The sequence below is a fragment of the Ovis canadensis genome, chromosome 1 (assembly GCF_042477335.2).
Source record: "Ovis canadensis isolate MfBH-ARS-UI-01 breed Bighorn chromosome 1, ARS-UI_OviCan_v2, whole genome shotgun sequence".
NCBI classification, from domain to species: Eukaryota; Metazoa; Chordata; class Mammalia; order Artiodactyla; family Bovidae; genus Ovis; species Ovis canadensis.
Genome location: NC_091245.1, coordinates 87,445,610 through 87,471,021, shown reverse-complemented (window position 1 = coordinate 87,471,021; position 25,412 = coordinate 87,445,610). Strand labels below are relative to the sequence as shown.

At 38.7% G+C, this 25,412-nt stretch overlaps 1 protein-coding gene across 1 annotated transcript in view; it reads right to left on the bottom strand.

Annotated features, from left to right (window-relative positions):
• Positions 1-25,412, bottom strand: part of GNAI3 (G protein subunit alpha i3) — a 44,554-nt gene that overhangs the window by 17,471 nt on the left and 1,671 nt on the right. The window lies entirely within an intron of this gene.

Here is a 25,412-nt window from a genome sequence, read left to right as displayed (position 1 = left end):
AAGCTTCTCCATTAGAGATTTCATACACACACACACACACACACACACACACATATATATATATATTTTACTTTCTTCAGCAACCAAATATAATTCATTGAAAGTGTCCCAGTGTCATCTTGATATAACTTGCGTAAAGCAGGCACTCTAACGGAGACATGGCAACATAAACACCTCTACAAACTCATCATCTACATGAAACATCATGCATGATACAGATACTGAATACAGGCAAAAAGGAAATGATTATTTTTGGCTTATTCACTTCCACTAATTCCTCTGTCTATATCAATGAACCTGAGATGACTCTTCCATCTTAACAAATCCAACGGTCAATTCTAGGCCATAACTAACGAGTTCAAAACAGAAGCAGAGGGGGCATTGTCTCTACCACCTTTCCTCTGCATATTCCCTCAAAATCACATTTCCCTCCTCAGCCACCTAGAATCACTTTAATAACCTCAGATGGGGCCCCAAACTCCTTGACAATCCACCTGCACTTCCCTAGTGAACTCTCTCTTACTTCCCAAGATGCCTATCTGACACCACCTCCTCTCTCTCAAACTTTACAAACCCCTTCCCACTCTGACTCTCAGCTAATGATTCCGCCTCCTTCTTATGGGAAAAAGCAAAGCACTCTGAAAAAATTATCTCATTTTCCCATGACGAAACCCTTCAATCTATCTCAGTTCAGTTCAGTTCAGTCCCTCAGTCATGTCCAGCTCCTTGCAACCCCATGGACTGCAGCACTCAAGGCTTCCCTCTACCAACTCTTCCCTCTACTCAAACTCATGTCCACTGCATTGGTAATGCCATCCCAACACCTCATCCTCTGTCGTCTCCCTCTCTTCCTGCCTTCAATCTTTTCCAGCATCAGGGTTTTTTCAAATGAATCAGTTCTTCCCATCAGGTGGCCAAAGCATTGGAGTTTCAGCATCAGTCCTTCCAATGAATATTCAGGATTGATTTCCTTTAGGATGGACTGGTTGGATCTCTTTGCAGCTCAGGGGACTCTCATGAGTCTTCTTCAACACCACAGTTCACAAGCGTCAGTTCTTCACTGCTCAGCTTTCTTTGTAGTCCAACTCTCACATCCCTACATGACCACTGGAAAAACCATAGCTTTGACTAGACAGACCTTTGTTGGCAAAGTAATGTCTCTGCTTTTTAATATGCTGTCTAGGTTGGTCATAGCTTTTCTTCCAAGGAGAAAGAGTCTTTTAATTTCATGGCTGCACTTCCCATCTGCACTGATTTTGGAGCCCCCCAAAATAAAGTCTGCCACTGTTTCCATTGTTTCCCCATCTATTTGCCATGACGTGATGGGACCAGATGCCATGATCTTAGTTTTCTGAATGTTGAGCTTTAAGCCAACTTTTTCACTCTCCTCTTTCACTTTCATCAAGAGGCTCTTTAGTTCTTCTTCACTTTCTGCCATAAGGGTGGTGTCATCTGCCTATCTGAGGTTACTGATATTTCTCCCGGCGGTCCTGATTCCAGCTTGTGCTTCATCCAGCCCAGCATTTCGCATGGTGTACTCTGCATATAAGTTAAATTAGCAGGGTGACAATATACAGCCTTGATGTACTCCTTTCCCAATTTGGAACCAGTCTGTTGTTCCATGTGCAGTTCTAACTGCTGCTTCTTGTCTGGCATACAGATTTCTCAGGAGGGAGGTCAGGTGGTCTGGTATTCCCATCTCTTGAAGAATTTTCCAGTTTGTTTTGATCCACACAGCCAGAGGCTTTGGCATAGTCAATAAAGCAAAAGTAGATGTTTTTCTGGAATGCTCTTCTTTTTCGATGATACAATTTGATGTATGGCAATTTGAACTCTGGTTCCTCTGCCTTTTCTAAATCCAGTTTGAACATCTGGAAGTTCATGGTTCACATACTGTTGAAGCCTCCTGGCTTAGAGAATTTTGAGCATTACTTTGCTAGTGTGTGAGATGAGTAAGGTTGTACAGTAGTTTGAACATTCTTTGGCATTGCCTTTCTGTGGGATTGGAATGAAAACTGACCTTTCCCAGTCCTGTGGCCACTGCTGAGTTTTCCAAATTTGTTGGCATATTGAGTGCAGCACTTTCACAGCATCATCTTTTAGGATTCGAAATAGCTCAACTGGAATTCCATCACCTCCACTAGCTTTGTTCGTAGTGATGCTTCCTAAGGCCCACTTGACTTCACATTTCAGGATGTATGTGAAGGATGTCTGGCTCTAGGTGAGTGATCACACCATCGTGCTTATCTGGGTCATGAAGATCTTTTTGTATAGTTCTTCTTTGTATTCTTGCCACCTCTTCTTAATATCTTCTGCTTCTGTTAGGTCCATATCATTTCTGTCCTTTATTGTGCCCATTTTTGCATGAAATGTTATCTTGGTATCTCTGATATTCTTGAGGAGATCTCTAGTCTTTCCCATTCTATTGTTTTCCTCTATTTCTTTGCACTGATCACCAAGGAAGGCTTTCTCATCTCTCCTTGCTGTTCTTTGGAACTCTGCATTTAGATGGGTATATCTTTCCTTTGCTCCTTCGCCTTTTGCTTCTCTTCTTTTCACAGCTACCTGTGAGGACTCCTCACACAACCATTTTGCCTTTTTGCATTTCTTTTTCTTGGGGATGGTTTTGATTACTGCCTCCTGCACAGTGTCAGAACCTCCGTCCATAGTTCTTCAGGCACTCTATCAGATCTAATCCCTTGAATCTATTTGTTACTTCCACTGTATAATCAAAAGGGATTTGATTTAGGTTATACATGAACGGGCTAGTGGTATTCTCTACTTTCTTCAATTTAAGTCTGAATTTTGCAATACGAAGTTCATGATATGAGCCACAGTCAGCTCCCAGTCTTGTTTTGCTTCTTCATTTTTGGCTACAAAGAATATAATCAACCTGATTTCGGTGTTGACCATCTGGTGATGTCCATGTGTAGAGTCTTCTCTTGTGTTGTTGGAAGAGGGTGTTTGCTATGACCAGTGTGTTCTCTTGGCAAAACTCTGTTAGTCTTTGCCCTGCTTAATTTTGTACTCCAAGGCCAAATTTGCCTGTTACTCCAGGTATATCCTGAGTTCCGACTTTTGCATTCCAGCCCTCTGTAATGAAAAGGATATCTTTTTTGGGTGATAGTTCTAGAAGATCTTATAGGTGAGGTCTTCACAGGACCATTCAACTTCGGCTTCTTCACTACCGTAAGAAAGTTCTTTGTGTGCTACTTGATTATTACTATTTTAGTGTCACCTCTGATTGTCAATTAAGTGGTAAGAACAGAGATAAAACCATATTAAAAAAAAAACCCTATATAAATGTTCTTTTTGATTCTATAAAAATGTAGATATCTGGAATTTTAAAATGATTTGAACGTTATTTTAACCAACAATTTTGGTTGATAAAGCTAAGAAATATTAACAACAGATTATAAAGGATTATGCTTTTAAAACAAAAGTTATTCATCTGTTCAACATTACTTACCTATGTAACCAATTTATATCAAGCGCAGTTCTAGACCATGGGAATACAAGGATGAGCAAACATTCATGGAGCTTATATTTTGTGGAGAAGACAGGAAATGAACAAGTAAATAATGTGAGGAAGTGATGGGTAGTTTGTAAAAAATAACAGAGTGAAGGGAGAGAATGTGATCAAGTGGGGGCTGTTTTGATAGATTAGTCAGGGAAGGCTGTTTTGAGGGAAGTAGAAACCTGGAGGCAGAAGATTTTGCAAAAATTTATCCCAGGCAGAAGGAATGGTAAATGTGAAAATCATGAGTCAGGATCTAGCTCACTGAGAACCAGTTTGGTATGCTGGAGGAAAAGCAAGAAAGCTGGTCTGACAAGTGCAGAGAACAAAGTGTAGAATAAGAGGAACTGAGGGTGAAGGAGCAGGCAGGGGCTGGAGCGCACTGGGCCTTACTGCCCGCGGATTTGATTTTGAGTGTAATTGGACATTATAGGAGAGTTTGGGGACAGAGCTGTGGTAAGGTCTGATTTACATTTTACAAAATTCATTCCAGCTACTGAGTGGAAAACTGACCATAGGAAAGGTGAGATCTGAAGCATTCAACCATTTGGGAGTCTTTTGCAGCGATCTAGGTCTGTGATTTCCAGTATGCTCATGACCATCCATTGTGGTGCAAGAAGAAACTGTTAGAACTGTATATTTACATTTATTTTTAAAGTTAAGCTCTACTAATTCAGTATACATATCTGTCCTGGCACCCACATTCCATCTGTATATTAGCTGCATGTCACCAGTTTTGGCCTGAGCAGGTGGGTAAATGCTGATGTCATTTACTGAGAAGAGATGACATGGTAGAGCAAGGTTTGTGTGAGGATAAGGGTAGGGAGGCAGTAACTCATTTTGGACATTGTGAGATGTCTACTAAAAATATGAGGTTATCAGGTAAGTGATTTACATTTATGACCCTGGAGTCAAGGTTAGAAGCCAGGATTTAGATTAGAGATTGAGAATCATTAGGAAAGAGGCAGTGTACAAGAACTTTGGAACCATCCTGTGTAAACGCAGTTTTCATCTTTGGCATTCACTATGTAATGGTGGACAAGTTAATTTGACATCTCCATAAAAAAATGGAGATGGTAATAATATGTATGTCACTGGGTTATTGTGAGGATTAAATAAGTTAACACAAGCAGAGTGTTTGAACAATGTCTAGCATGTAGTATTCAGTGGATGTTAACTATTACCAATTTATGAATGGCGTTTAAAACTGTGAGGTTATTAGATGAGATGGCCTAGAGAGTGAATGTAGGTAGAGAAACCATTCAGGGAAGGAGCCCTGAAGCAATACAACCTTTAGAATTCAGAGGCAGGAGCAGGGACGCTGAGGTGTGGGGTAGGAGACAGACCAGCAGGATGTGGGTTCTAGTAGCTGCCTAGTGAAGAAAATATTTCAGGAGGAGTTATCAACTTGGACAAATTCTGCTTTAGAGGGTTTGAGTAAGATGAGGACTGAGAGTTGACCATTGCATTTGTTAAGATGGAAGTTACTGAAGACACTGAGAAGTGGTTTCAGTTGAGTAGTGCATAAACGCCTGACTGGAATAGGTTAAGGAGAATTAGGGGCACAAACTTGGCCAACATGTGTGTATATATATATATAGACAACTCAGAGGACTTTGGGTATGAGAGGAAGAGAGAAAATGAAGTGGTAGCTAGAGAAAGATTTGTGGAGTCAAGAAAAGGTAGGAAGTGGGGTGTGTTTGAGGGACTTCCCAGGTGGTGCTAGTGGTAAAGAACCTGCCTGCCAATGCAGAAGACCTGGGTGAGAAAGATCCCCTGGAATAGGGCATGGTAACCCACTCCAGTATTCTTGCCTGGAGAATCCCATGGACAGAAGAGCCTAGTGGACTACAGTCCTTGGGATCGCAAAGAGACACAGCTGAAGTGACTTAACACGCATGCATGCATGGGGTGTGTTTGTGTTGATTATAAGATGGAAGGTAATATAGCAAGTGTGTATACTGATGAGAGTGAACCAGTGGGTAGAGAAAACTCAATGTTGTTTGAGTGACATGGAATAATTGTAGCAGCCAAGACATTGAGTAGGTAAAATAAGGTGGAAAAGTGCAAAGTTGGAGGGGTTAGTCTTAGATATACTGGCAGAGATAGTTCATCCAGTGATGAAGGTAGAGAAGATTAATGGAGGTGCAGATAGAGGAGGTGGCAAGAATACAAAGAAGAACTATACAAAAAGATCTTCATGACCCAGATAAGCACGATGGTGTGATCACTCACCTAGAGCCAGACATCCTTCACATACATCCTGAAATGTGAAGTCAAGTGGGCCTTAGGAAGCATCACTACGAACAAAGCTAGTGGAGGTGATGGAATTCCAGTTGAGCTATTTCGAATCCTAAAAGATGATGCTGTGAAAGTGCTGCACTCAATATGCCAACAAATTTGGAAAACTCAGCAGTGGCCACAGGACTGGGAAAGGTCAGTTTTCATTCCAATCCCACAGAAAGGCAATGCCAAAGAATGTTCAAACTACTGCACAACCTTACTCATCTCACACACTAGCAAAGTAATGCTCAAAATTCTCTAAGCCAGGAGGCTTCAACAGTATGTGAACCATGAACTTCCAGATGTTCAAACTGGATTTAGAAAAGGCAGAGGAACCAGAGTTCAAATTGCCATACATCAAATTGTATCATCGAAAAAGAAGAGCATTCCAGAAAAACATCTACTTTTGCTTTATTGACTATGCCAAAGCCTCTGGCTGTGTGGATCAAAACAAACTGGAAAATTCTTCAAGAGATGGGAATACCAGACCACCTGACCTCCCTCCTGAGAAATCTGTATGCCAGACAAGAAGCAGCAGTTAGAACTGCACATGGAACAACAGACTGGTTCCAAATTGGGAAAGGAGTACATCAAGGCTGTATATTGTCACCCTGCTAATTTAACTTATATGCAGAGTACACCATGCGAAATGCTGGGCTGGATGAAGCACAAGCTGGAATCAGGACCGCCGGGAGAAATATCAGTAACCTCAGATAGGCAGATGACACCACCCTTATGGCAGAAAGTGAAGAAGAACTAAAGAGCCTCTTGATGAAAGTGAAAGAGGAGAGTGAAAAAGTTGGCTTAAAGCTCAACATTCAGAAAACTAAGATCATGGCATCTGGTCCCATCACGTCATGGCAAATAGATGGGGAAACAATGGAAACAGTGGCAGACTTTATTTTGGGGGGCTCCAAAATCAGTGCAGATGGGAAGTGCAGCCATGAAATTAAAAGACTCTTTCTCCTTGGAAGAAAAGCTATGACCAACCTAGACAGCATATTAAAAAGCAGAGACATTACTTTGCCAACAAAGGTCTGTCTAGTCAAAGCTATGGTTTTTCCAGTGGTCATGTAGGGATGTGAGAGTTGGACTACAAAGAAAGCTGAGCAGTGAAGAACTGACGCTTGTGAACTGTGGTGTTGAAGAAGACTCATGAGAGTCCCCTGAGCTGCAAAGAGATCCAACCAGTCCATCCTAAAGGAAATCAATCCTGAATATTCATTGGAAGGACTGATGCTGAAACTCCAATGCTTTGGCCACCTGATGGGAAGAACTGATTCATTTGAAAAAACCCTGATGCTGGAAAAGATTGAAGGCAGGAAGAGAGGGGGACGACAGAGGATGAAATGGTTGGATATCATCACCAACTGCATGGATATGAGTTTGAGTAAGCTCCAGGAGTTGATGATGGGCAGGGAAGCCTGGAGAGCTGCAGTCCATGGGGTCTCAAAGAGTCGGACATGACTGAGCGACTGAACTGAACTGAACAGCAGTGTTGGAAAGAAGTGATTTTGCCCATGCATATCTAAAAAAACCTTGATGATTTCATTCTGAGGAAGAGAATACAAAAGCATACCAGGTACATTTTATATAGTCTCAAACAGACAATTCCCAGATTTTCCTATGTTAGCAACAACTACAAAATTAACTATGAAAAGCAGTGATTAATGAAGTAATGTGTACTATTCTTTTATATAATGAAAACTGCATTTCAATCACTAATGTTGGATTATTTTGAGTGAAATAAGTTTATTAATCTCAGAATCAATTTCTACTCATCCCACTAAATTCTACCCTATGAAGGTGCTGATTTTTTTAAATGTTGCTCTCTCTCATGTTTTTCCAAAGTTACTCATAAAATGTCAGTTTGTCTTCTCTTTATCATACAACATTATCACACAACATACAGGTTTTTATCAGGCATCTAGTTCTATTTCTTAAAAGAAAGCACCTCTTACCACAGAACTAAACACAGGATCTGTTTCAGTGGGCATTCCATGGCACTTCATGCAAGAAAAGAATCACTTTATACCAAGTCTCTGCCCCATTCAGTTTCTACATCACTATGAAAGGCACCACCATCTTATCTTTCTTCCAAGCATGAAATCTAAGAGTCATCTGGAAGCCACTCACCCTTCTCTCTTTACATCAGGCTGTAACAAAATCTTTTTCTTATGCATTTCTCAAATTAATCCTTTCTATTCTTCACATATCTGAGCCTGACATTATATCTATTATATGTTACTGCTATAATTTTCTCAAACTTCTAGCTTAAGGCCCCTCTTCCTTCTCATCATCTCCAAATGGCTCTATTAAAAAAAAAATCAGTTTAATAATTCTCCAAATTCTTATAACATTTTCTATAAGCCTTTTTCTTATTAGTTTGAACTCTTTACTTTCACCTCCATCCTCTGTGCTTCCCTGCTTCAATAGTTCTCTAGTAACTTCTCACTCTGAGGTTTTCCCTAAACTGCTTCCCTTGTCTCACCTTCACCCCCCAATATACATGTGGTGTTTGAAATTTCCTAATTTTATCTACATCTTTTTACATATCTTCCTTCAAAATTCATCAAATTTAAGGAGAGATTCATTAACTATCTCCAATCTTCAACAGTAAGGATATAAAGAATGGAGTAAACATAAAGGAATTGCGAAGACCGACTTCATGGCTTGGAGAGCAAGGAACTGAAGATGACTCTGTAGGCAAAAGAGGCAGAACTGGGCAGGAGACAGATATACAGGGGAAAAATCTCAAAGTTTCCAGAGACAGGAAGGAATGGGATAAGTTCGGCTTAAAAGATTTATCCTTATAACAATATTTGTCTAAGGGACATCCTATATAGAAAGGAAAAAAGGCTGAGAGCTGAAGTTATAGAGATTTTTGAGAGAAAATGAAGACAAATAACTAAGTTAGATGGCCCTGTTCTCAATAAAAGAAGCAAGGCAGTCTGCAGAGAATAAAGGAATAGAATTATTAATAATTTAAAAATCATGTTATAAACTGTCAAACAGAACAAGAAAGAAACGTGTACAGCTTAGTGCATACAATCACCAACACTGTAAAACCAAAAACAATTTACCAGTACATACTCGACTGTAAAATCACTGTAATTACCTAAATATATTCTAAATTTTACTTTTAAGGAGCGCCTTGAGAGCAGGTTTCACATTACAGGCCCTCTCTATTTCTCCCCACAACATATACTATATTATGGGTGTGAAAAGTAACAGGTGGTGATGATTTCTTTGCAGGTTTTCTTTTTTAAGGTCAGTGAATTGCTAGCATAAATAAATCATTATATGTCAGTAAAGACATTTTGCTTACATACACACTGATTTTAAAAATTAACCCTGAAAGACGGCTGACGCTCAAAAACACCGTGTCACCTGATACCTCCTCTTTTTCTCTTTCACTTTGACTAAAAGAAAACTTTAAAGTCAGCCCAAAGAAGGTACGTGAGTTTATTATGCTCTTTCATATTTGTGTGCCATCAGGTATAATACATTTCTTCATCCATAAAACAGGGTCCATAGGAGGTTCCTAGAGCAGAGTGCCCAGTACATACTAGGTATTCAATAAATTTTAACTAGCCATTATTTATGAATGCTGTTTTCTCTGTTCTGAATACCACCAAGTGATGTTAAGGCCCAAAGAGCTTAACTTAATAAAAACTTGTTGGATATTGGATATTGATGTTGATTCAAAATCGCAGTAGAAATGGTATAACCACTTAGCTGCTCTCTCACAACAACAATACTATAGATAGAATCTGGATTCACACACTTAAACAGCAACTTACAACCTAAAAGCTACAGCAAACTACATCAAAGCATTAGTCATTTTCTCTGCCCCACCCTGAGGAACAAAGACACTTTCTTTCTTAAATTTATTTTCAGTTCTAGAGTCTCCTGTCTGCTCCCTCTTCTCCCACGCTCCTCACCCCTCTGCACCTCTGCAGCTGTTTCTTTAAGCCTCCCCACAGGTCTCTGCACTACTACCTCCTTCTACCTCATATACTAGTAGTTACTCCAGTGGCACCTGAAAAATCTCTTTTCCTTTCAAATCTTGTTTCTGTGGAGAAATCAAGTAACTTCCAAAAGCCCAGGATTATAGCTGCAGCATAATCCCTTTTCTAGAGGTCTGCACAGCCCCCAGCATGTCACTATTTTTGGATAACCCTCTAGCCAGTGCTAGACCAAGATACAGCTCATGGACTCTCCATAGGCCTCCAAAATCAGACTATGGGAACATATGACTAGAACAGGTATAGACAGCGTCTCTCCCACAGCAAACTGAAAGCTTGGTCGGTACATTTTATTTTTCTTTCTAAATTATTTTCACCTTTCATTTACAACTCAGGCACTTGAAAAGATTTTTTTAGTCAAATGCCTTTCTCCAGGTGATGTTCCCAACCCAAGGATCGAACCTGGGTCTCCCACATTGCAGGCAGATTCTTTACCATCTGAGCCACCAGGGCAGCCATGTAGTAACACACTCTATGCAAGAGGAGACTCTGGTGCCAGCTCTGCCATGACTAGCTTGTGACTGTGGGCAAGTCACCTAATTTAATGTCCAGTTTCCTTATACATAAAAGGTGAAGGATTTTGGCCTCAATGTGCCTTATGGCTGTATGCTAATGGTCAATGACTGTATTATAATACTAAAGACAGACTAATTCTAACACACAGAGGCTTCAAATCAAACCACGGAGCCACATCTTCCGATTAACCCAACAATCCACAGCACTACCATAATGCATGGTAGTGCATGCACTCTACCAATTGCGCACTCTAGTCACGAAGGAACAAAGAGCAGAAAGAATTAAAGAGCGCCACGACAGCGAGAAGGTAAGAGCCATCTAGCAGCCAAGCTCCTATAATCATGCTCAAGGATACTCTGTATTTATACAATCTCAAACTAGAATAACATTCAAGTGGATTACTATTCATAAAAAAAAAGTGAATATCTATAACTAAAGATCACAGATGCACAAGTCATGCTATTTCCAGTAAGATTATCTATTGTGGGAGGGGTCTCATGTTGATGTTTGCCATAAATCAACACAATACTGTAAAGCAATTACCCTTCAATTAAAAATAAATGTTTTTAAAAAGATTATCTATTGTTCATACTGATTTCTTTCTATTAAGGCAAAAGTAGCTAACAGAATAAAAATTCAGATTAAGGTAAAAAACTGACATTTCATCCAACATGTTTTTCAAGGTACGATACTTAACACAAAGACTAGTTTCCAGCTTTCTAACTCAGTAAAAGAAATGGTTAGCAAAATTACAGATGGGGAAAACGTTACAGAACAAACAAAAATTGTTATTCAGCCTTTGAAACAAAAAAACACAAACATATCTTGCATTGCCTGGCACTGCTAGACACTGAGACTTCAAAGACAAATAAGTTTAGGAATTTATGGTCTTACAGGAGAAGTTAGATCTATTTTTCTTGTGAAATTAACCAGTTTCCTTAACCTAAAATATAATTTTTCCCCCAGCCCACTGTCCCTCTAAGCATGCCAGTCTTCTGTATTTAAACATTCTTGAAAATACTATTCAATTCAAACTCAATTCTTTGCTGAAGCCTTCCCTATTCCCTCTGAACACAGTCAATTAATACTCCCTGCTCTGATGGCTGGCACAAATTATTCCCTTTCAGCATCAGCCCTAGAGGTTAATTTCCAAAATTAAGCCCCAAACTGTCGTTCCCAGTCACATCATCCCATTTTATCTCTAGCCAGCTCTAGCTACTCAATAAGAAAAAAATTTTTGACTCTCTTTCCAGCTCCTAATCTCATAAACTGCTAATGAGTTTTCCTTGATTTTGATTAAAATGGTAAACTTTTTGGTACAACCTGAAAATCCTTCCACATCTATGTAATTCTCCTTCAAAGTAACCCTGACCAGGTTCAATCTGATCCTACACAGGCTAATGTCAAATACCAAAACACTAATACTTGAACCAATTATTTTAATTATTTGGGTTGGTGTGTGTTTAGTATTCCACTAGCCCTAAACTCAAAAGCATGATCCTCGAAAGCACAGAACACTGCCTTCTTTCTGTGTCTCTATCCCCAGTCTAGAGCACGTTCTAGGGCAGAGCAGACACGTAGTAACTGTGGGAAAATGGCTTGAGTTTCTATGAGAGTCAGTGGTTGCCTAATCACATTTTGCAAATGCCAGTTCCAATAGATGGAATTTTCAATGTGGGCAGTTAACAGAAACAGGACATTTCCATTCCTCTGCTATCTTTAGTCAGCCCCACACCCATTCGTGGTTACGCCTTCAACTCTCACCTCACAACTATACTTGACAATAAATTTGGACTCACTCACAAGTCTCCTATTCTCCCTGACCTGTACTTAGGCGCTCAGTCATGACCGACTCTTTGCGACCCCACAGACTGTAGCCCACCAGGCTCCTCTGCCCATGGGATTCTCCAGGCAAGAATACTGGAGTGGGTTGCCATGCCCTCCTCCAGGGGATGTTCCCAATCCAGGGATCAAACCCAGGTCTCCTGCATTGCACGCAGATTCTTTACCATCTGAGCCACCAGGGAAGCCCTCTATTCTCCCTATTCCCCTCTAAACTTTATTCTCAAACCCTGTTCCAGCTCTCTTATACCCATTATCCGCTTCAGTGAAATTAACTGCTATCAATCTGTCCTGTCCACTCTATATCCAATACCTGAAAGAGTGTAAGAAATGTTATGAGTGCTCATTACATATTTGTTCACTGAATGAATGAATGAATGAATGAATGAATATCTTAACAATAAAAGATGGCAGTGAGTTGTGAACAGGACAAAGATAAAGGATCTCCACTCTGAGAAAGATTTTTCTAGGAAGTAACTATATAGCAATCACCAAAGAGACTAAAAGTGCACTAAGAAATTTTTATTAAACTTAATTGATATACTAAGAATACTTGCCTGCCCATAACCTCTTCTGGAGACATCCCTATTTCATTCGGGGGTTGGAAACTACAGGATCTGGGCCATGCCCCTCTCTATGACTGGATAATCAGTAAATACCTCACACAGGACCCACCCAGTCACAGGCTGACAGAAGGCCTACACCCTGTGTGACCTAGCTCCAAAAGATGAGTGTGTTAGTGTTAGTCGCTCAGTTGTGCCCCATGGACTGCAGCCCACTAGGGCTCCTCTGTCCATGAGATTTTCCAGGCAAAGATACTGAAGTGGGTTGCCATTTCCTTCTCCAGGGCATCTTCCCAACTCAAGATTGAACCCGGGTCTTCTGCACTGCAGGCAGATTCTTTAACAACTGAGCTACAAGGGAAGCCCTGTCTGAACCATAGCCACTCACTCTATTTTGACTTTTTAACTGTAAAATTTTCCTTAATAGCCAAAGCAGATGTCACCATTAATGACGTCAGTGTCTCTCTAGGTATGAGAAGATGCAAGAATTGGAACTCACAAAATCTTTTCCTGAAAGGATCTAACTATCTGAAGGCCTGTTCTGACAGTTTTTCCCAGAGCACAGAGTGCCTCGTTTATGATTTTCACCCTGAACTCCTTTCATGGGCGTTGAAAGTCAGCAGTTGCAGTAGCCATGATTGTATTTCATGACCGTTTTATCCCATGGTGCTGAGAATGTCCATTCTCAGGTTTGGCAAAGATTTTGTTGATAGGCCACTCAATGTATTGTGACTGGAGTGAGTGAGTGAAGTCGCTCAGTCGTATCCGACTCTTTGCAATCCCATGGCCTGTAGCCTACCAGGCTCCTCCATCCATGGGATTTTCCAGGCAAGAATACTGGAGTGGGTTGCCATTTCAACCAGTCAATTATTGGAGGACTCTGCACTAGAAGACACAGAAAAAGTCATCCTAAACTACAAGGTCACAATGTGTGAAAACTTAGACTACCATTATAGCACATCAACACCAAAAAGGTATGTTAGTTGCTCAGTCGTGTCTGACTCTGCAGCACCATGGACTGTAGCCTGCCAGGCTCCTCTGTCCATGGAATCTTCCAGGCAAGAAGACTGGAGTGCGTTGCCATTCCCTTCTCCAGGGGATTGTCCTGACCCAGGGATCGAACCCAGGTCTCCTGCACTGCAGGCAGATTCTTTACCATCTGAGACATGAGGGAAGTCCCTGCTAAAGGAAAGGATTCAGAAAGTTGGTGTGGAGAGAAAACAGCATAAACAAATACACACAGAGACTCAGAGATGTCATGAGAGAGAGACTGCACAAAAGAAGACACTAAAGATAACTGAGGGAAGAGAGAGTGTATGGGACCAAGGAGACAAAAGGGAGAGGAAGACACCAAGGAGAATCAGTAAAGACAAAGTAAAAAGAGGCAGAAACAGTGGACAATGAAGACAATGAGAAACAGAACGAAGGCAGACAGCAGGTGGCCAATGCCAGCACTGCTTCAGTTTCTGCAGCCTGATTTTTCAGCTCTTCCTGCACTTTCATAAATCTGTCTCTAGTTTAACAGTAATTCCCCTCTTCAACTCTAAGCTAGTTTGAGTGAGTTTTCTATCCCTTGTGACCCAACAAAACAAAACCACCATGACCACCACTTTGAATGGAACTGGCTTAAAAAGCTAATTATAATCAATTACCCCTTTCCTGGCCTTTAAACCTTTTTAAGTTGCTTCAATTAAATACTGAATACAAGAAGAGATATTTATGACATGTGTGAGACAAAACAAATATATGTGTACCTATCACTCAATATAAAAAGTTAAACATTACCAGTTATCTGAAGTTACCTATGTGTCTCCTCCCAGTATCAATTACTTTTTCATTAAATATTTCTAGAAGGCAAATACTCAGTAAGGGATGGGGAGAATTTTTAATCTCTAACAACCAAAATATGTCTGGCTTACACAGTGGTGTAGGGTTTGTTCAGCTTCACATCTTTCATGGACTTGATCCTATCATTTTACAAGCCATATTATAAACCACAAAGTAGAAAGTTAACGTTCATAAACCACCTAAATGGGGACAAAATAGTTTAAAAAAAAGGGGGGGGGGGGCAGCTCACTTAGCCAAGTAGCTCTCCTCAAAATATTTTCACTTGAGAATATGAACAGTGTTACTAAAGATCATGTGTTTTCTTTGGACAACAAGTCAAGTAAAAGGGGGAAGTAGGCTCTCTTCTTCACTTTTATGAAATATAACAAGTGTGCTTAAGGGATCAGTCATTTGTGAGCAAGAAGGGGGTTCATTTTCTGACTGCTGCAAAGTTCTAATCCTGGCTTCTGGTGAGTAACTTTCCTTTTATTTCTTTGAAAGCAGAGCAACATAAAGTCACTGTAGTGCTAAGGCTAAATTACATGGTATATACATGTGACCTGACTGAAAACTATTTTTGAATAGGCACATTTCTTACCAGCTAGCTCTGCCTCAAAATTTTCTTGTGAGACAGAAATGTGAAATACACATTTAACCCATATAAATAATTCACAGCAGTGATGTCCTACAAAGTAAACTGTAATGTTACATCCATTCATCAAATTTTCACATTTAAAAATATTAGAATCATATCGCTACCTAAATCTCAAACACTGATGGCAGCATACAGCACTTTTCTAAATGCCTATTTAATTGAATGCAAATACCAACTTTAAAAGTTTACCAATAACAAAATATAAATTCAGTTGTCTACAATTTCAATTCAGTTTCAATTCAAATTCAGTTATACATCCCTATGGATGTCTACAATTTCAATTTCCTTTACCATATAAATGCTCACCAATGCTGTAAGTCAAACCCCAAAAACTCTGGGTTCATACATGTATTTCCTTCTACTAACCTTTATCACAGCATGAATTAGTAGTAGAATGGCAAAAAAGAGAGGTAATAAAGGGGAGGAGAATGCAAAGTCTCCAGATGATTTCCCCCAAATTCTATCTATATTTATCTTTATCTAGGGGCTTCCTTGGTGGTTCAGTGGTAAAGAATCCACCCATAATGCAGGAGATGCATTTCAATCCCTGGGTATGGAAGATCCCCTGGAGAAGGAAATGGCAACCCACTCCAGTATTCTTGCCCAGGAAATCCCAGGGACAGAAGAGCCTGGCTGGCTCCAGTCCACGGGGTCGCAAAGTTGAACTAAACAACAACAAATCTTTATCTATTTATAGTAAAATGTAGCTTTTTAAAATACAGCTAGTAAAAATTCAAATCAATACTCTCCAAATCTGCTATATACCTTTCCAGCCTTACTTCCTACACTCCTCCCATGCCAACCCTTTACTCCAGGGCAAATCTATTTGCTCATTCATATTTCTGAGTCTATGTACATACTATTCCCTCTGCCTGGATGTGCTTCTCTCTACTCTCTGCCTTAAGAGTTTCTATTTATCCTTCAAAGTCTATCTCAAATGTCACCTCAGAGAGGACTTCCCTGATATGTCTCTCCCTCCTCCCAAAACTGGCTATTCTCTCTATAACAACATTCCATCCACTGTTTACTTGTGTATCTCCACAACTTGAACTGCTTAAGAGTTTTGTCTATTTCTCATTTATATCTCCAGGCTAGCAAAGTACCTGTGTACACATAAGACAATCAGATACCTAATCATAAATAAGTCAATAAACAAGCCTCCTTCTGAACACTGAAAATCAAAAAGCTTAATAAAAAGTAGCCTTGACTAAATGCAATGCAGTGTCCTGAACTGGATCGTGCAGCAGAAAAAGAACATTCATGGAAAAACTGCTGAACTTCAAATAAAGTGTGAAGTTTAGTTAACATTAATGCATCAACATTAATCTCTTAGTTCTGACAAATAAACCACAGCTATGTAACACATCAACACTAGGAAGGATCAAGCAAATACTATACAGGAACTCCATGCATTATTTCTGCAGCTTTCCTACAAACCAAAAATTATTCCCAAACAAAAAGCTTACTAAATAAACTTTTACGTAGTCTAAAAAAAGTTGAAAACTACAAAATCAATGAGAACATGAATGTGGACTTTAATTGCAACTATAATAACAAAAAAGAATAAGAAACATACGTGTCTTCCTAGACATAGACAAAGAAAGGAAATTATTTTCAATAATCTGAAATGAGCCTAAACACGGGAAGAATTATTAATGCTGCAAAATGGTAAAAAAAAAAAAAAAAAGACTTCCACCATTAAACTGAAGTAGTTCAATTTTTATTTTCAGAAATACATATATAACTCAATATTAAAATAACTTGCACAGAAAGGTTAAGACTGTGCCATCATGTCACATACATCAGAACTAGAATATCTACATAAGTCACTGTAGTATTTATATCATTACTTCAAACCGAGTCCTGTTCTGAAGTTAACGATTCCCATGTTCTAACTGCAGTAAATAGAGACGGAAATGTTCTATTAAAGGTATCTCACTCTAAAACAATCCTTCTGTAATTTACAGTAATTTGTAAAACATAACTTCAAGGTCCGGGGCAAAATTCATCTCCTCATTAGTTCAAAGCAGTGACTAAAGGGGAGCTTTGCTGCTCAACTGATTTTAAAATATTTTTTACCTAATGATTCTAAAATTATATTGGTAAGTTCCAAGGTCATATCTAAGTATAAAATACTATCCATTAAATAAAACCTATAAAAACAAGAAATTTCAATACATGACTAAAACAGAAATCCAAATACAATGTTTAAAGATAACATGTTCGTAAGCTCTCAGAATTCAATGGAATACTATTTTACTTTTAAAATCCAACTTGAAAGGATAAAGGAAATTTTTTGAGTATTTAACCAAGTGTAGATAGGTTCCACGGTCAATCACTACAGGAAGATTAATTACAATATGACAAGAATCAAGTTATACTGCTCATTTTTAAAGAGGTCTGACTTAATTGGTCCCTATTTTACGAGTGTAATAAGCGTTAACAGCAGGCCACGTGAATAAAAGCAGGAAATACAAGAACAATTTAAATATACAAATAGTATATGTTTCAATCCTGGCAAGACATGCCTGCCATGCCAGCTGTATAGATTTATATGAGCAGCTAAAAAAATTAGGACACCGTCTACTTTTAAGCAACGAAAATTTTTTGAGATGTAAAATACTAACAGCACTCAAAAAACTTAAAACTTTTATATGATTATTAAAACATTTATTTATTTGAGATACAGTCATGTGACTATAGCAAAAAAAAAAGTACTGGAACAATGTATCTCAGCTAACCCTTAGAAGTCCTAACCTTTAAATATCTTCTAAGTTAAACTCAAAAATCAAAGGAAACTCATGTCTAAAGACTATATATCTGGGAATTCCCTGGCAGTGCAGTGGTTAGGACTCTGCACTTTCAGTGCCATGGGCCCTGGTTCAATCCCTGGTTGGAAACCAAGATCCCATAAGCTGTGCAGCACATCCAAAAGGAAACAAAAGACTACATCCTCCCGAAAATTGTTTCAAAGATCACCTAGGCCATTATTCAGGTACAAATCAAACAAATTTGGTCTTTCTGGTATCCTTTCTTTGCTTGGTTCTTATCAGATATGTTCATTTCTGTTAGCACCTAATAGCAAGACATCAAAAATGGTGTATTCCATTTACATACAGTGCTGTATCAAAACTGGAACAATTCAACAGTGATCCTAACACACTGTTATTCAGTTCAAGCAGCTTGAATTACAGAAATGACACGGATGATTGCTATGTAGGTAAAACAATAGCCTGGATAGATAAAGGTTTAAAGATAACTCTAACTTGCCCAACACTGATAAAGAATTAGACAAAGTGAAGATAATTAAAATAGGTAGGAAAATCAAATACTAGAAGACTTTATTTATATCCTCTTGAATACTGACATACAAGGTACTTTGTGAATTTGTCTTTCAAATTTTAAACTTGTTTCTAACTATCTTCCTAAACAGCTTTATTATGTTACACTACTTTCAATCAAACTCAGGAAAAAGAGAAATAACACAAATATAGCCTTCTTAATAACTTGCTAAAATATTCCATCTAGTTGACAATATTAATTTCACAGACAAAGGGACCCCTGAGGCTGGACCTCACTGTACGGAAAAAGGAAAACGAAGCTCAGCGATGAGGACTGCTCTTCCAGCTTTCCGTCTCTGTCCTACATTACATGCTGGCTCCTACTGCTCAATTGAGTTACTAGCCCAAATAGATGGATCTTATTAGTGCTAGTCTGCTGTATTCTGTTGACTACAAAACAAATGTTTTTAATTAATTTTTATTGGAGTATAGCTGCTTTACAATGTTGGGTTAGTTTCTTCTGTACAGCAAAGTGAATCAGCAGCACATATACATATCCTTTCTTTTGTGGATTTCCTTTAAGTCACCACAGAGCACTGAGTAGAGTTCTCTGAGTTACACAGTGGGCTCTCAATAGTTATCTATTTTATACATAATATCAATAGTGTATATACATCAATCTCAATCTCCCAATTCATCCTACCCTATGGACTTCTCAGGTGGCTCAGTGATAAAGAACCTCCTGCCAAGCAGGAGATGCCTGCTTCAATCTCTGGATCAGCAAGATCCCCTGGACAAGGAAATGGCAACCCACTCCAGTATTCTTGCCTGGGAAATCCCATGGACAAAGGAGCCTGGTGGACTACAGTCCACGGCATTGCAGAGAGTCAGACGGGACTTTCACAAAGAATCAGACAGGACTTGGCAAATAAACAGCAACAACAACACACTACCAACTGGTAATCTGAACAAATTTAGTGTCTACTGCTCTAGACAATTCTTATGAGACCCAGGTTTTAATTTTTTGGTCTTTAATGCTAATATTCTAGCTCCTGAATACTTAAAGCATATCTTCCTTCCCATTTCTCCTAACAAGCCCCACTTCCGAATAAAACCAAACAGAAGAAGGCATGGCATGGATAACTAAAATCTAAGAGCAATCTCTTTGCCAAATGTTTTTACCTACTCTCTAACAAAACCCTCTAAGCAACGTTATCAACAAGGAAAAAATGGTCCATTTTCCCTCCTCCCTTAGCTCTGGACAATTTTCTGGTGCTTATAAAAATAACGGGGAAAAGTTAGCCAGGAAAAAGTAGGGACAATGATGCACAGATTCTGAACTGATTATATGCATTTAAGAAAATTAATTCCTGAATTAAAAATCAAAGGTAATTAAATTCAAGTGACATTAACTACTCTGGTTGGATGTGTTACTGTTTTGTTTGGCCTTGCCATACACCATGTAGGATCTTTGTTCCTCTACCAGGGATTGAACTCAAGCCCCCTACAGCTGAAAAGAAAATCTCTGAGTTGGTTATATTGACAATGGGAGTTTAAAATCTTGCATCTACCTGAAGTTGAATTTAATTACATCTCCCAATTTTCAACAGCCATGTTGAAAATTAGCAGCCATGTTCTTGTGAATTAAAGGAAAACTAAACAATGATATGTTTAGCTCTTCATCTCATTCCATTAAGTTCAGCTTACATTTAATGAGTGTCTACTAGCTAGGCATTATCATCTATTAAACATTAACTCTTTAGCCAAGCCTTTTTAATAGAGAACTTGGCCCACCTAGTCCCTGAAAGGGTCAGCCTTATGAAACTCATGATACCCCACAGCCCTGCCATATTCCCACCATAGGTAGGCACCTGACAGGGATGGGCCAATCTGATATTCTTTTCCAAGAACCCAGAATGAGAATCCTGGGAACCTGAGTCAGACGATATGAAGTACCTGAACTACCAGATTAGGCAGTGTGTGAGCCAGAGGTATCACAGTAAGTCAAAATTGAAGACCTGAAGGGAAGTAGGAGCAAAGAGGTCCTGAGTGAGCAGAGAAAGCTGATCTGAAGAGGTGACTTACCAAAAGCAGAGCAAGTGACCAGTCTCTAGGAGAAATGGAGGGAGGGGACATGTATTACATTCCACATGCATTCGACCTGCTTGTATTTCATTTCTTATCTATCCTTGGATGTCTAATGCCTATAAAGTTGCCTACTGTGTCTTTTCAACAAAGACCTCCTTGACTGGAACAAGTATGAATGAGTTTCTATTTCTTACAGGCAAAACACCTTAGCGATACACTAGGTGCTGCAGCAGATATAAACACATGAAAATACCAAGTTCACTCAGCTTTCAAAGGACATACATAGTTAGGAGCTGCTAAGTTTACAAATAACCATAACATAAGGTAGATGATAGCATAAAAAGTACTATGAGGTTTCAAAAAGAGGGATACATCATATCCAACTCAGAACATCAAAAAGGTTTCATGGAGGAAAGGAAACTAAAATAGTAATTATAATAGATGGTGCTTGGGAGAGTTAAAAAATATATTTACAAGAAAAATACAATGTTGGAGACATGAGTGGAGTTAATAACAAAAAAATAATTTTACTGGTCCAGGAAATACAAAAATCTGGTTTACAACTGAGTCACAGAACTTGGTAACTGACTGGTTATATGAATAAGAGCAAGCAAGGAGTTAAAAAAAAGTTCAGTTTTCAGGGTAGGTGATTTTGAGAATGACAATCCCAGAACAGAAAGGTTCACAGGAGGCGGATTTGGGGAAGAGAAGTGAAGAGGGGAGGCAAGTTCTGTACTGGATATATTGACAACGCAAGTGGCAGTGAGCAGTTCATTAATCACTGGGGAACTGCAGAAAGAGAAGCCATCTCAAGCACAGTAAATGGTTTTCTCAAAATTCCAAGTAAAAAACCTTTAGAGAAAAGAGGGAAAAGATTTTCCAGTGTCTAGGTTTCTCCTTTGCATTTTGAATGTCCTGTTTTTGCCCAGCTACTGATTTTCCTGGTCCAAAGACGACAGACTTTAAGCAGGTTAGGCAGTATCACAGAAAAACCTGATGAAAATACGGTTTTTCTCTCCAGAAAACCCCATGTAACCACAAATATTGCTAACAATTTTATAAAGTTTATGGATCTTCTGAAGCCCTGAGGAGTACACACATCCCAGGTTTTTTGTTTTTTTTTAAAGGCATGATGTGAAAGACCCTGTGGAAGGAGAGAGTGGGTTGGAAGAAAAAGAGGAAGTATCTGCAGGGACTCATCCACTCCCTTTTCCCTTCCAAGCAACTAGAGCATGAAGCGGCACACCATGGGGGAGAGGCAGAGTGAAGAGCGCAGAGCTCAAGGTCTGCAGTTTTACCAACCATCTGTAAGAGAAGGAACTATTTTTATCAGAGATATCTGCCCCCAAACTAAAAGATTTTTAGTAGTAGTCTAACGTTGGGCTGGAGGAAGCACAAGCTGGAATCAAGATTGCCGGGAGAAATATCAATAACCTCAGATATGCAGATGACACCATCCTTATGGCAGAAAGTGAAGAAAAACTAAAGAGCCTCTTGATGAAAGTGAAAGAGGAGAGTGAAACAGTTGGCTTAAAGCTCAACATACAGAAAACTAAGATCATGGCATCTGGTCCCATCACTTCATGGCAAATAGATGGGGAAACAGTGGAACAGTGTCAGACTTTATTTTTCTGGGCTCCAAAATCAGTGCAGATGGGAAGTGCAGCCATGAAATTAAAAGATGCTTACTCCTTGGAAGAAAAGTTATGACCAACCTAGATAGCGTATTAAAAAACAGAGACTTTGTCAACAAAGGTCCGTCTAGTCAAGGCTATGGTTTTTCCAGTGGTCATGTATGGATGTGACAGTTGGACTGTGAAGAAGGCTGAGCATCGAAGAATTGATGCTTTTGAACTGTGGTGTTGGAGAAGACTCTTGAGAGTCCCTTGGACTGCAAGGAGATCCAACCAGTCCATTCTAAAGGAGATCAGTTCTGGGTGTTCATTGGAAGGACTGATGGTGAAGCTGAAACTCCAAAAGTTTGGCCACCTGATTCGAAGAGCTGACTCATTTGAAAAAACCCTAATGCCGGGAAAGATTGAGGGCAGGAGGAGAAGGTGGGGACAGAGGATAAGATGTTGGGTGGCATCACCAACTCGATGGACATGGGTTTGGGTGGACTTCAGGAGTTGATGATGGACAGGGAGGCCTGGCGTGCTGCAGTTCATGGGGTCACGAAGAGTCGGACACGACTGAGTGACTGAACTTAACTGAATAGACTAAAATATGTTTAATATGCTAAAAATTATTTTTAACAAAACACAGTTGCAGCAACCATTACAAAGTTAAAGGTCCCATCAAATCCAGAAGTACTAAGCACCCAACTCTATGGTCATTCCTGTACTTACAACAGAATTAGCATACTCAGGCAAGATCACAATATTTTAACTGCTGAAAAGGATACCACACTTTCAGACTGTAGAAATGCAAATAAAAGACACAAAGAATAGTAAATTCTTATAAGAAACAAACCAACCTATTCTTGCACGTGAATTTCAATTTTTTATGCCAGTTTCTTTTGCCCAGGCATGAGATGCATCATCACAAGAAATCAAAGCTATGAATCTTATGCCAAACAAATAGCAAACATTATAAAGAATATCCTCTTATGAGAGTTTAAAATAATAGCATATTTATCAAAGGACAGTCCGATTTTCAATAACAAGCATATTCAGTCAGTAACATGCAGATACTTAAATGTAAATAAATTATAAAATATAGGGTTTAAGTGAATTAGATAGTTCCAATCCAGTATTCTTGCCTGGAGAATCCCACGGATGGAGGAGACTGGTGGGCTACAGTCCACAGCGTTGCAAAGAGTCGGACTCGACTGAGCGACTTTACTAACTAATTAACTACTACTCTGCATGCAACTTAATTTTTGCCCTGCCACTACCAGCAAAATCCTAAAGAAGAAAGCACTAACCTCATTTTGTATAACAATGCTTTCTCAAGGTCTGTTAAGGGGAACTATCAAGAAATGGATCGAGACAGCACAGGAGTAGATCATTCAATAACTCACAAAACTAAAAGATAATGTTTAATTCCTTTTACCACAAAAGAGTTGTATTAAAATTCTTTGAAGGTCTTTGAAAAGGGTTCATTAATATTTGAAAAATAATCAAATATCTGAAACACCCTTGAAAAAAGCAACTAAAATGACGTTTGCCAATCGTTGTAACAGAAGTCACCGTTTAGTTAGCATTTATTTGCTAAACAGTTTACATATATTATCTCATTTGAGCTTTAGAAATAAGTATCACATCCCCACTTTATATGTGAAAATAAGACTCCTAGGGTTAAGTTACATGCTCTGGGTCTCACAGCTAGTAAATGGAGGTGGGAATTGAATTCAGTTTTATGTGACTCCAAAAGCAGTGCTCATATCCATTATACCAGTGATCCCCAACTTTGGTCACATCATGCTGCACGCGTAAAATTGTAATACTTGTATAGACTGCCAAATAAACTGGAGGGACCTGATGAAAATAACATACATTTTTTTTATATTATAAAATTATGACATGAAAAATAAAGTATAAAATGTTATAGATGATATTAAACACTAATTGGTATAAATCTTCCAAATCAAATATTTTCAATTGTCAAACTCAGAAAGTGTACTGGTGGAATCACACCAAAAATGTTCAAATATCATTCTAACTGCTGTGAAATTTGAAAAGTTAGTTACAAAATGATTTAAAATCATAAAAATGATTTAAAATTTCAAAACCATAAAACATTTGCAAACAGCACACTGCAAGCCTTCCTATGCACTACCATCTGCTTAGGAAGCCCCGTATAACATAATTTTGTTTCTTTACAGAATATTATGATTAGACACTAGTATATCAAGAGCTTCTCAATAATACATCTAAAAGAAATTTAAACAAAAAGTAACAAAACAATTATAATACTGCATTCCTCCTGAATTTCTATAGTAACTATAATTGGTAACATTCATTTTGTTAAAATAATAACAATGCCTGCAACTTAGACCAAGTTTGATAGTTTTACAGAGAGAAAGTAAAAATGACTTGCATGTATATCAAAGGAGGTATTCAACAGCAAAATAATTTGTTTACTGTGATGAGTGCATTTTGTTTATAGAAATAGCAAAGAAGATAACTTTAATTTCATATATGGGTTATGTCATGACTCAAGCAAATACATCTCTCTCTGCAACCTGCTTGAATCTGTTCATTTAACTTGCTCAAGAATATTTAAAAAAACTTACTTAAAACAATGAAATTGATTAAAAAGGAAAAGCAAATGTTGTAGTACTTTGATTTTTACCTACTGCTTTTGAAATTTCCTAAGTGATCATGTGTTTAATTTTGTTTTTAATTAAATGCACTATTTATAAAGTCCTGTATTACAACAGCCTAATATCCTGAGGGGATCTCTGATTATGAATGTAAACCAAAATAACCACAGAAGATAAAAACACACCTTTACTTTCATAACCAACTGATTGATAGGAACAATGCTAATGCCTTGAGTACTACAGTTTATATCAAACACCTGAAAGGTCCCAAGGAGCTATGTCCAACAGCAGCTGACACACGCTGGTTAACAGTTTATATTTAAGCATCTACTACGTACCAGGGACCATGCTCATTCACAAATGATACCCGTTATATGGAAGAGTAGCAGTTTGGAACTTCAATTTTTTTTTTTTCATACATTCTGTAAGATTAAGTATTCAAACTGAAGGCTCAAACTCCAGTGCATAACTTCCTCCCTTTATTCAAAAAGCTGTTACCAAGGCTTCTGCAATCTACAAACTGTCAAACACGTTACCATGAGAAG